The 12,230-nt window shown below is 40.3% G+C and overlaps 2 protein-coding genes across 12 annotated transcripts in view; one reads left to right on the top strand and one right to left on the bottom strand.

The window, feature by feature from the left end:
- Positions 1-12,230, top strand: part of CMSS1 (cms1 ribosomal small subunit homolog) — a 371,982-nt gene that overhangs the window by 185,081 nt on the left and 174,671 nt on the right. The window lies entirely within an intron of this gene.
- Positions 1-12,230, bottom strand: part of FILIP1L (filamin A interacting protein 1 like) — a 296,973-nt gene that overhangs the window by 174,681 nt on the left and 110,062 nt on the right. The gene's annotated exons all lie outside the window — the stretch shown is intronic.

The raw sequence follows: 12,230 nt of genomic DNA, 5'->3' as shown, positions 1-12,230 counted from the left end.
ATTGTCTTGGGGATTAACATTCAGCTCCTCGTTACTTATGTAAATTTATGCAGCCAGCTTGAATTTCTTCTCAGAAAATGGGTTCTTCTTTTCTATCACATTGTCAGGCTGCAAAATTTCCAAAATTTTATGCTCTGCTTCCCTTATAAAACTGAATGCCTATGACAGCACCCAAGTCACCTCTTGAATGCTTTGCCACTTAGAAATTTCTTCACCAGATACCCTAAATTATCTCTCTCAAGTTCAAAGTTCCACACATCTCTAGGGCAGGGCAAAATGCCACCAATATCTTTGCTAAAACATAACAAGAGTCACCTTTGCTCCAGTTACCAACAGGTTCCTCATTTCCATCTGAGACTACGTCAGCCTGGACCTTATTGTCCATATCACTCACAGGCCTTTGGTCAAAGCCATTCAGCAAGTCTCTAGGAAGTTCCAACTTTCCCACATTTTCCTGTCTTCTTCTGAGCCCTCCAAACTGTTCCAACCTCTGCCTGTTACCCAGTTCCAAAGCCACTTCCCCATTTTTGGGTATCTTTTCAGCAACACTCCACTCTATTGATACCAATTGACTGTATTAGTCAGTTTTCATGCTGGTGATAAAGATACACCCAAGACTGGGAAGAAAAAGAGGTTTAATTTGACTTACACTTCCATATGTTGGGGGAAGCCTCAGAATCATGGTGGGAGGCAAAAGGTGCTTCTTACATGGGGGTGGCAAGAGAAAATGAGGAAGATGCAAAAGCAGAAACCCCTGATAAAACCATCAGATCTCGTGAGACTTATTCACTACCATGACAACAGTATGGGGAGAACCGTCCCCATGATTTAAATTATCTCCCACCAGGTCCCTCCCACAACACATGGGAATTATGGGAGTACAATTCAAGATGAGATTTGGGTGGGGACAAAGCCAAACCATATCACTGGGTCAATGAAGAAATTACAATGGACGTTTGAAATTTTTTCGAGACAAATGAAAATGAAAACACAACATGCTTTAACCTGTGAGATACATCACAAGCAGTGCTAAGTGGAAAGTTTATAGCATTAAATGCATACATCAATAAAATAAAAGATCTGAAATTAACAACCTGACATCACACCTCAAGATACTAGAAAAAGAATAAACCAAACCCAAAGTTAGCAGAAGAAAAGAAACAGCAAAGATCAGAGCAGAACTAAATGGAATAGAAACAAGAAAAACAGTACAAAGATGGACAAAATGAAAAGTTGGTTCTTTGAAAGGATAAACAAAATTGATAAACTGCTTGCTAGACTAACCAAGAAGAAAGTCCAAATAAAAATCAAATGATAAAAGGAGGCATTTTTTACAACTGATACCAAGAAATATAAAAGATCACCAGAGACTATTATGAACAACTATACGCTCACAAACTGGAAAACGTAGAGGAAATGGCTGCATGTTATCTTTTTAATCCTCACAATTGTATTATTGAGAAAATGAGTCACATGTCACCATTAAGTGACAAATCCAGACTTTGAGCCTAAGTCTTCCAAGTCCACTGTTCTTTCTGATACCCCACTGGTTCTCAATCTTGGCTACACATTAGAATACGTAGGAAGCTTTTTCAATTTTGCCAGAGCCTGACTCACCAGTAATATTCACAATAGATGGTGGGGGCGGGGTGGGGAGGATAGCAGAGAAACCAACAAAAGTGCTTCCAGAAAAAAGTAAGAAGAATATTTCAGTGATCTATACTGTTACTTCCTCTGAAGTGAATAATTGAGCAGATTTATTAGTAGTTTAAAACTTTGTACACAGAGCTATGAAAATAAAGAATATTATGAAAAGATAAAATAAGAATAGCATGAAGTAATAGAGTTTTGATTTCCCTCAAATACCAAATATCTGGCAATTTAACTTGTAAGTCACTGTCTTATTACACAAACCTTAATAAAATGTAAACTAAAGTATAATGCATTTTGAAGATAATCTGCTTTAAAAATATAAGCTCAGGATTTCTACATCAAGAATCAAGATTAAATTGAATAAAATTATCCAGAAGAGTCATTTCAGGTTCTTGCTAGAGCATAGAGCTAAAACCAGTTAACTGGTATGGAAAACTTGTGGAAACGCAAGTTAACTAGTGTTTAGTTTAACTTGTGAGTTAAAACTAGTTAACTGGTGTGGAAATTCAGAATCATAGTGTACTACTGAAAGGTTTTTTGTTGTTGTTGTTTTGTTTTTTGAGATGGAGTCTCGCTCTGTCACCCAGGCTGGAGTGCAGTGGCGCTATCTCGGCTCACTGCAAGCTCCGCCTCCTGGGTTCACGCCATTCTCCTGCCTCAGCCTCCTGAGTAGCTGGGACTACAGGCGCCCGCCACCGCGCCCGGCTAATTTTTTTTTTTTTTTTTTTTTTGAGACGGAGTCTCGCTCTGTAGCCCAGGCTGGAGTGCAGTGGTCGGATCTCAGCTCACTGCAAGCTCCGCCTCCCGGGTTCACGCCATTCTCCGGCCTCAGCCTCCCGAGTAGCTGGGACTACAGGCGCTGCCACCTCGCCTGGCTATTTTTTGTATTTTTTAGTAGAGACGGGGTTTCACCGTGTTAGCCAGGATGGTCTCGATCTCCTGACCTCGTGATACACCCGCCTGGGCCTCCCAAAGTGCTGGGATTACAGGCGTGAGCCACCGCCCCCGGCCTTCTGAAAAAGTTTTTAATCCCAGCAAGATCTGTTATCATCTGAAAAGTTATTAATGGCAAAAACTGCAATTAGTTTTGCACCCACCTAATACTTAGTTCTATAAATTAGTAACTATTTGTAAAGGATAAATCTATCCTAAATATCCCTAATTTAGATCTGAAAGTGTCTTTCTTGGAATATTTTCTAACTACAGGGTAGCCCATTGGAAACATCTTTAAGTAGAGTGAGTTTAAATGTTTGGTGTAGCAACCCATTTTGCATGTGTTTAAATGTTTGTATACCAACACATTCTTTGAGTGGGGTAAACTATAAGTACTCAAAGAATGTACATTTTTGAGATTAGATTTTTACCAAACACAGTTACCAAGGGAAGTAGGACTTGTGGGTTGTGCCACTTTCATAGGAGAAAAATGCAGGTATTTTGGAGCTAATTAAAGAAAGACAAAACTCAAAACTTAGTCTTTCTAATAACCACTTGGTGTCCCATTTCCAGAGAAAGAAGAGTTCCTTCTCCTTCCTAGGGTGAATTTACTTCATCTGTAATCCATCTTAATTCCATGACTGCTGATTTCCTCTAGAACAGACATCTGTAAGTGGGCCCTCTATACTATGTATATTCAGTCTCCCCTTTTCTCTTCACCATCTCCCCCTCAATCTAAAAACATGCTCAGATTTCCCACTTTGACAAGGGTAGGTGAGAGGGGAGCACCCTCATCACCCCTCTGCCTCCATTCAATTTCCCCGCTAGCCATTTCCCTGTATCTTCCCTTTCATTCCTCCAATGGGATCTGTTCCCTGTCCACTGCCCATTAATTCCTCACCCATGCTTGGCCTCCCACCACTCCACATTCTTTTGTGATTATTACTGTGTTTCTTTCCCACTGGAATGGGAGGCATGTGTATTCCCTGCATCGTACTTGTAAGTATAGAGAAGGTGTGCAATAGTAGTTGTATGTTGGATGGATGGATGGATGGATGGATGGATGGATGGATGGATGGATGAGTGGGTGGGTGAATGGATGGAAGTTCATCGCCATCACAAAGGTTACCTCCAACATCCTCATAGTCACTCCATGGACACTTTTCTACTTTCATTTATCTCATTCCACCTTTCAACAGCATTTAACACCAGAGGCCAGTTTATCCATCTTGAAATTAATTCCTTGTAGGCTTCTATGACCCCTTTTGTTTCTGTTTTTTCTCTATTCTTATGACTGTTGTTTCTCAAGCTCCCTTTGCTGGCTCACCTTGTTTCCATCTCTTAAATGTCCATACTTCCCTGGATTTTGTTCCCAGTTCTCTTTACTTTTCATTTTGTTGCTGGATAATTTTGTTCACCCTTGGTTTCAGTCAGCAGTGTGTTGGAGCCAGCTCCTAAAAACCAGTTGTGCATATCTCTTCTCAACTATTTCTTCAATGGTCCTTGTGTCAGTAGCTTGAAACTGACCAAGGTGGGAGTATTTACACCATGGAAATCAACAAAAGCTGTATATTAGAGCCTTAGTTATGTATTTATTCATTTTTTTCTGAGTGCTAGTTTAAGGGCACACCACTAGCCTCATCAATGACATATATGTCTCCAGTTCCTCAACTTGTGTTTCACATTTTCTGAGCTCTATTCATTATTTCCAGCTGATTCCTAACAAGCTCCTCTTGAATGCCTAAATTGAACTCATTATCTTCTGCCTAAGCAGCCCTCTCCTGCACTAGTCTATGGTTTGGCTAATGGCCCCTCCTGTCATTCTTGCAGAAAGCTAAAATTTCTCTCTCCCTCTTCCACTGTATCTAATTGAGTGGTATGTATATGTCTCCACCTTGTTTCACAGAAGATTTGTTATCTTAACAATACACATAATGGAACAGGACAGAATAATTTCTCTCACAGTGACAGTAAAGGAGGGGATCTGAGTACAGGAGAAATAAGTTCAAGAAGAATAAATGAACTCTGAGTCCACCTTCGCTAGCAGCTGTAGTATCTTAGTCTACATGTCCTAGCTTACTTACTTTTCCCCACACTCACATCATTCACTTTCCACAGTGCTTCCAGAGAGATGAATCTTTTTTTTTTTTTTTTTTTTTTTTTTGAGACAGAGTCTGGCTCTGTTGCCCAGGCTGGAGTGCAGTGGCGCGATCTCGGCTCACTGCAAGCTCCACCTCCGGAGTTCACGCCATTCTCCTGCCTTAGCCTCCCCAGTAGCTGGAACTACAGGCACATGCCACCACGCCCCAGCTAATTTTTTGTTTTTGTACTTTTAGTAGAGACGGGGTTTCACCGTGTTAGCCGTGATGGTCACGATCTCCTGACGTGATCCACCTGCCTCGGCCTCCCAAAGTGCTGGGATTACAGATGTGAGCCACGGCGCCCTGCCACAGTTCTTAAACTGTAACCTAATCTCTTCCCCCAACTAGAAACTTTCAGTAGTTCTCCACTTCCTTTGGCATAAAGTTCAAGCACATACCCAGAGAAAACCTCCACCACAAGATTTTTGGGTTATTCTTTAAGACTTAGCTTCGATATTGCTACTCTATGAAGCCTTCTGTGCCTCCCAAAGGCACTTGTACTGTTTACGTATATCCTTCATATATATCTCAGTTACTGATTCAATTTACAGTTGTTGAATGCCAGTTTTATGCCATGAATTGTATGTAGTTTTGAAGATACTGAGTAAAGCAGTCTTTATTTTTTAAGGATCTCTAGGTAAGGAAGCATATTTAAGCAAATTTTAGAAAGTGTGATAAGCTGTCACTGTGGCAGGGAGGAAAAAGAGGGGCACTGTCTCATAGCACATATCACATTCTTTTGTGATTATTACTGTGTTTCTCTCCCACTGGAATGGAAGGTGTGTATATTCCCTGCATCGTAGTTGTAAGTATAGAGTGAGTGTGCAATAGTAGTCATATGTTGGATGGATGGATAGGTGGATGAGTGGATGGAAGGAAATTGCAACAACTGCCTAAAATTGTTTAGAAGATTATCAACAGACTTTATTTAGAGTTGGGTAAGGGAGGTGCATGAATATGGGAACATATATATCCTTACACTGGATAGGCTAAATCCTTGCCTTGGGAACTTCTCCTTGTGGTTCAGTGAGTCTTTAATCTGTTAGTCTGGAATCTGTTAGAGAGGATCTCAGGGTGTAGGCTTTTCAGTCAGCCCTTTGCTAAACACATCAAAGAAGTCTGTCACTTGATGGTTCATTGCTTTATGATTTGCCAGAGGTTCAGGCAAAAGGTCCCAATTAAAAGCTCTGGGTTGTATCTCATGGTCTCTTGCTCAATGGCAAGGGGAGAGTCCTCAGGGCTTCATCACAGTGCAACCAGTTAATCTGCTAGATTAAAAAAGAAAAAAATGCCATGCTAAAATTTAATAGTTCAGTTTCACACATAGTCCAATTCCCTCCATATTAGACTATGGGCCTCTGTTTGTGTTGATATAAAGATATCTCTAGACTCTAGAACAGTGATTCTCAGTCCTGACTTAAAAACAAAAAGAAAAGAAATACCAGACTCCACCTCCAGAGTATTATTTGCTTGCAATGGGGCCCAAGCATCTCTATTTTTTGGAAGTGCCCAAGTTGATTCTAATGTATAATCAGGACTGGAAACACTGGCCTAGAGTCAAGACCAGAAAACTTTACAATTAGCCTGGAATTTGTTCCACAAAAATTTCTTCCTGCCTTCTTCTGATCCTTCAGGTCTCTATCTAATTATCACCTCCTCAGTAATATTGTCCGGTGACCTTGCTTTTTGTAGGAAGAAAGTCATCCAGAGGGGCTGCTCTATCACCTTGTCCCTCAAAGTATTTACTACAACCTGAAAATAACTTGTGTATTTATTTGTTTTCTTGTTTGTTATGCATCCCTCCTAGTAAGTGAGGAATATCATATATTTATTGGCAGCTGCTGTTGCGTGAATATTGTCAGCTGTAGATCTAGTAATATGTGTGACTGCTGCTAGGCCAAATCAAGGAAGGGGAGAAGGAGCTGGAAAAAACAGTAAAAACAGGTAAAAATTTGATGGGAAATGAAAATTCAGACAATACTCCTAAAAGTGAACATTCTGACCAGACACAGTAGCTTATGACTGTAATTCCAGCACTTTGGGAGGCCAAGGCAGGAGGATTGCTTGGGTCCAGGAGTTCAAGGCCACAGCGAGCTATGATTGTGCTATTGCACTCCATCCTAGGCGATAGCGCAAGACTCTGTCTCTTAAAAAAAAATTAATAAATACTCTAACCCCCATTCCCCAGGAGTAACCACTGTTTACAGTTTGGTGTTTATCATTTGAAGCATATTGAAATGTGTACACAAATAACATACAGATTGGTTTACAAATAATTGAACACTTTAACAAATGTGTTACTCAGTAACTATGTTGTATATAAATGTGTAGTCACAGCCTGTAGTTGCCCTATGGCAAGACACTTGTAAGAGTAGCTCCTTGATTTAATGCCAGCTATGTTTGCCATAAGATAGCCTAGTTACTGGGTGATAGACTTTTTAAAACTGTTCAGTTTCCTTTGAATTATTCTATATTTCACACACACACACACACTCTTCCCAAAAATATCTTATTGTGCCTACTTATTAATGCAGTTTAGTTATTTTAGAGGTTAGCCATCCTCCCAGAATTGACTTAGATTTAAATAGGGTTAAGTGGTGATAAATTTGGTAGTACTAGCCATACCCTCTCACTTTATCTCAGTTCACCTATTTGATAGCATACTATGGCCAGTAGATCAAATCAGACCCTTAATCTGTTTTTGTAAGTAAAGTTTTATTGGGACATAGCTATACTCCTTTATTTACATATTATCTATCGCTGCTTCTGTGATGCAATGTCAGAGGTGAGTAGCTGCAACAGAGACCACATAGCCCACAAAATCTGAAATATTACTATCTGACTTTTTAGGGAAAAAGTTGGCTGACCACTGCCCTAGTTGATCAAAAAGATTATACCATCAATAACCAATCAGAACAAACCAACTGAGCCCAGTGTGTGAGAATGTATTGGTGGTTCTGGGATTTTACGTATTTAAAACTCTGGGTCTGATTGCTTTTCGTAGGGAGAAAGTCAGCCAGAACATTGTTAAATGACAGGGTGGGGAGGGAGTGGGGAGACGTGTTCCATCTAGTTGGGTCTTGTCTTCCTGTCAGGCAGGTCACATCTTCTCCCTTTCTCTTCTTTCCCCTCCCAAAAGAAGCAGTACACATTGCAGATGTGGCCAAGGTTTTCAAAATACCTGTAGGTTGGATCCTTTGAATTTAAACCAGTCTGTCGTGTCTTTGCTGCCAAACCTCATAAATCATTTGGCTGAATAATTAAAGGGCTGGGTGTCTTATTGAATGCTGCACCAGGTGTGGTGAAGCAACTTACCCTCCCCTGAGCTGCTCAGCATGGAAGGTCGGGGACCCTACACGGTGTCGGCTATGAGGGAAGCACAACGAGATATTTGGTTTTCATCTCTAATGGGCTTGTCCATTCCCCCCCCTGCCCCCCGCCATTCTAAAGCTTTGTTGGAAATGCCCCTCTCTGGAGATTCCATCACAAATCTGCCGGTGATGTGTGTCTGGAAAGGTGCGGTGCCACTGCAAGTGGAAAACATGCCCAAAGCTCACTGGGACTGACCACCTCCTGTACAGGCCTGTGTCTCTAATGAATTCTTTCTTTGGAGCTGATAGTGTTGTACTCAAAAGCTGCTGGGTAAGTCATGCACAGACTGATCATGATTTTGGTTTAGAGTTAGGGTCAGATCATCTCTTTTAAGTTATGAATGATCAATTTTTTGTACCTTCAAAACTTCTTGTTGTTCAAAACATTGTCCATACAGAAGATAGGTCTTAATACATTATATCCCATGATACACATTGGCTTTTAGGCTTCTGTGGCTTAGACTGGAGTATCTCTATAATCTCAGGTGTGAATATTCACATTGCCTAGAACCACCAGTTTCTGCCTGCCACTGCTTACTTACTTTTGCAAGATTTGTACATAGGTAAACACTTCTAGTAATTCAGAGTAGGATGGAAGTAGCCTAAAATTTGAGTGACCTAGATAACTGAGAAAAACTAAAGCTGATTTTGTGCCTAGCTTTTAAAACCGAATGCATATCTGTCCATCATATGGGTGTGATTGACCTGAATTTGTAATGATGAAATTACACAGCTGAAAAAGACCTTGAAGCTCATCTAATTGTACATGTGGAAATGGAGCCTGTGGACCTGGAGTGACTTGTCCAAAATGATGAAGCCTAATCCCTTAGGCCTTAGACCAGGTGGCTTGATCTCTAGTTATACATCCCACCCCTACGACTTCCCCTCTAAAGCATGATTTAAACAAAAGGAAATAGCAGGAACTTCAGTTTGGGTTCATATTGCCTTCTCTGATGAGTATGTGTGTGTTCTGAAGCTCTCTCTGCTGTTTGCAAATCAGACATTCTTGCTGGGTTGCATCAGAGTCCAGGCGACAAGACTGATGAAGAAAGGGCAGAGGAGGGATGACGTAATAGATTGTGCAGCATTTACCTGCGAATTATCTCTAGCTATGTACTGCTTGATGTCTGTGTGACTCACATACTGAGGTACTGCCATCCCTGTTATTCAGCACTGTAGCCTCACACTTACCTCACCCTATGTTTCTCTCCTTTTCCTGCCAAATCTGATTAGAAGTACTTTTGTTGTAAGCCCATGTTTATGAAGCCATAAGTGGACTTCGTACCAATGACCATGTGGAGAAAATAAAAGAATGTTAGAACTGGCAAGTTACATATTGACTCAGTCAAACCAGCTTGATGTCTGTCTCAATGTAGTTCAGTAAATACTTACATAGCACCTGCCATATGCCCAGCACTGTCAGTGTTTTCTTCCCTTACGTGGTTGTTTTGTCTTCTCAGCTTCAGTTTAACAGATTCACATAGAATAAACCTGTAGCAAGTGCCTACCATGTGCAAGTGACTATGATAGATGCATTCACATGCATTTTTTCTTTTGAAAACAAAACAACCCTGTGAAGCAGTTACTCTCTGTATCCATTTTGTAGATGGCGTAAGTGACTTAACTAATGTGTGTCAGAATTGGAATTAGAATCTCAGTCCCTTGACACTAAGTACAGTGTTTCTTCCGGTGCCTCACAAGTATCTTTGATTTGTGTACTCAAGAAGTTTTTGCAAGAAAACTAACAGTTTTCTTAAGGTCATCTTCATACTTGATCTATGATCTTCATACTTGATCTAGTGTCTGCCTCTGTTGTTCGTTTGCCCTTCAGATGCTAAAAGTCAACAGCATAGACATATGTTTATTTATTGAACAATAACCATTAAGTTCTACGTTGAAGTTGTATCATACAAACACTAACTTTGCATGAATTCAACTACACCTGCTCAGCAAATGAATATAAAGAGAGAAGGCATAAAAATTTGCATTGTGCAAACAAGTCTTCTCAGGTTGTATTCAGTGAGTCTATGCCTGGGAATGAACCTGAAATGGAAGGTGTATATTGATTTTTCTATACATGTCTGGTCCCACATGCCTCTCTCAGGGTAAGCATCTTGCCTTACTCAGATGATTACCAAAACTGGAGGCAAAATCCACCTTGATTGGGCCTACTGAGAGACAGTATATTGGCTTCCTGTATGATGACTTCCTAGGGGATTTATTTGCAAGGTAATTTTGACATAAATTGAGGGTTTTTCCCTGTCACATATTCTCCAAGAAACCTAAACCCCAAGTAAAATGCAGCTTCCGAAGGATGATACTGGGTTGCATATAATCAAGGAGGGGATTTTTCTTTAGAGTGAACTGAAACTGTCTTGGGCTCAAGAACATTGTGTATAATGGTAGCTGAACATATCTTGTATTCTCTGTGTATTATGCCAGGTTGGAAGGATTAATACTGAGCAGATCAAATATTCCTTGTGTTCATAAGAGAACTGTGTTACCACTGAAACCAAGGGAGGAGAACCAACAGAAGGAAAAATCCAATGAGGTCACCCATCAGAGTGGTAGAGAAAAAGGAATAAGAAAATCCCATAAAATTTAGCTGCAGGTGATGTTTGAAAGAATAGTTGTAGTCAGTTATAAGGTCAAAAGCAAGATACAAGGAATTAAGAAAAATCATCATCATCAGAACAGAGTAGCCAACCAAAAGAGGAGGGCTACATGAAGAGAGAGCACCATAGGTGGGGGTTGAGGACTGAGAACTGAGACTGGGTACTGATAGTACCTAACAGATAGGATTGATGGGTTTAAAAGTGGAAGCACGTAATGTCATCAAAATGAATTCTGGCTTCTGAGCTTGACTGAGATTCTTAATGTTTGAGTTTCCCCCTATGGGGCAGGTGGGGAAAATCTAGCCACTGAGAGATTAGAGGCAGGAGAATTATTGGTGTCTGTTGGCAAGCAGATTCTCATAGCCTCATACCCATTAGATATTAGATTTCACTTTTATTACTTTTCTAAGTAGTTAGGTTCTAATTTGCTTGCAATTTGAGAAATCAAGGCTGGCTCTACAAGGCTATCATCATGCTGGGAAAGGGGGTGCCAGAATGCAGCAGGACATAACCAGAAAGCCAGTAAAGGTTCAACTCTTATGAATAGGAAAGCCAACTAATTCATTCATAATACCAAACCTTGTCTTATTCAAGGAAGTGGAGTTACAACCAGGAAACCTCCCTTTCTTTCCTGTATTTGTATAGCACCTTGTATTGTTTAAGGTTGTTGGTGATAATTTTCTTTTTCTCAGATTGCTCACTTTGTGTTTTTGGCTCAATATTCAGTGTGACTGCTTGACTACTGTCACTCAAACAGGCTGTCTTGAAAAAGGTGAAGCTGAGAGGTTAGGGGGCTCAGATTAGAATGGGATCTCAAAATGGGGTCCCTCTACCTCCACCATATAGGCATCTCCTTGGGTGCTTATTAAAAATGTAGACTCCAGGGTTCCACCTAAGACCTACTAAATATGAATCCATATTTATAGTATTTATAGCATCCCTGAGGATTCTTATGAAGTCTAGATTTTAAGAACCCTGGTTTAGGAAATGTGAGTGTAGTATAATAAACCAAATTTTAGAAGAATAACCTTTTAACAAATTGAATTCCAATCATTCTAAAGTTAAATTGTATTTATAAAATATAGCCAGAAATATGTGTTTTAATGAAAATTTTTAAGGCTCTTTGAAACTCTTAGAAAAATCTAAATGCAAGGCACACAGAAAATGTAAGCAGTCATAATAAACACACTTGGTTATGAGGAAGAGTGTTGTGAATTCAGAAGGTTTGTGTGTTTTGTGGAATTTCTATTATTGCCCAAGAGAGGAAAGGACTGAAAGGAGAGAACTTGGAAGAAGCTTTCCTTGGCTTCCAAGATCCTAATCCTCCAAAATGCAGCTGCTTCCTACCCACCATCTCTTTGCCACAGACCAGCTGTGTCCCCATTCATTCCCACCTCCACTGTTGCTTTTTCAATCCACACATGCCAGAACCAGAATGGAGAATGGTAGAGAAGGGAAAGGCAGTTTGATAGGAAGTAGAATAGAAGTTTTATAGAAAAGAGGTTTCTGGAAAGCCC

The sequence above is a fragment of the Macaca fascicularis genome, chromosome 2 (genome assembly GCF_037993035.2).
Source record: "Macaca fascicularis isolate 582-1 chromosome 2, T2T-MFA8v1.1".
In the NCBI taxonomy this organism is placed as follows: domain Eukaryota; kingdom Metazoa; phylum Chordata; class Mammalia; order Primates; family Cercopithecidae; genus Macaca; species Macaca fascicularis.
The sequence above is the reverse complement of the archived record's forward strand: the minus strand, read 5'-3'. Positions and strand labels throughout refer to the sequence as shown.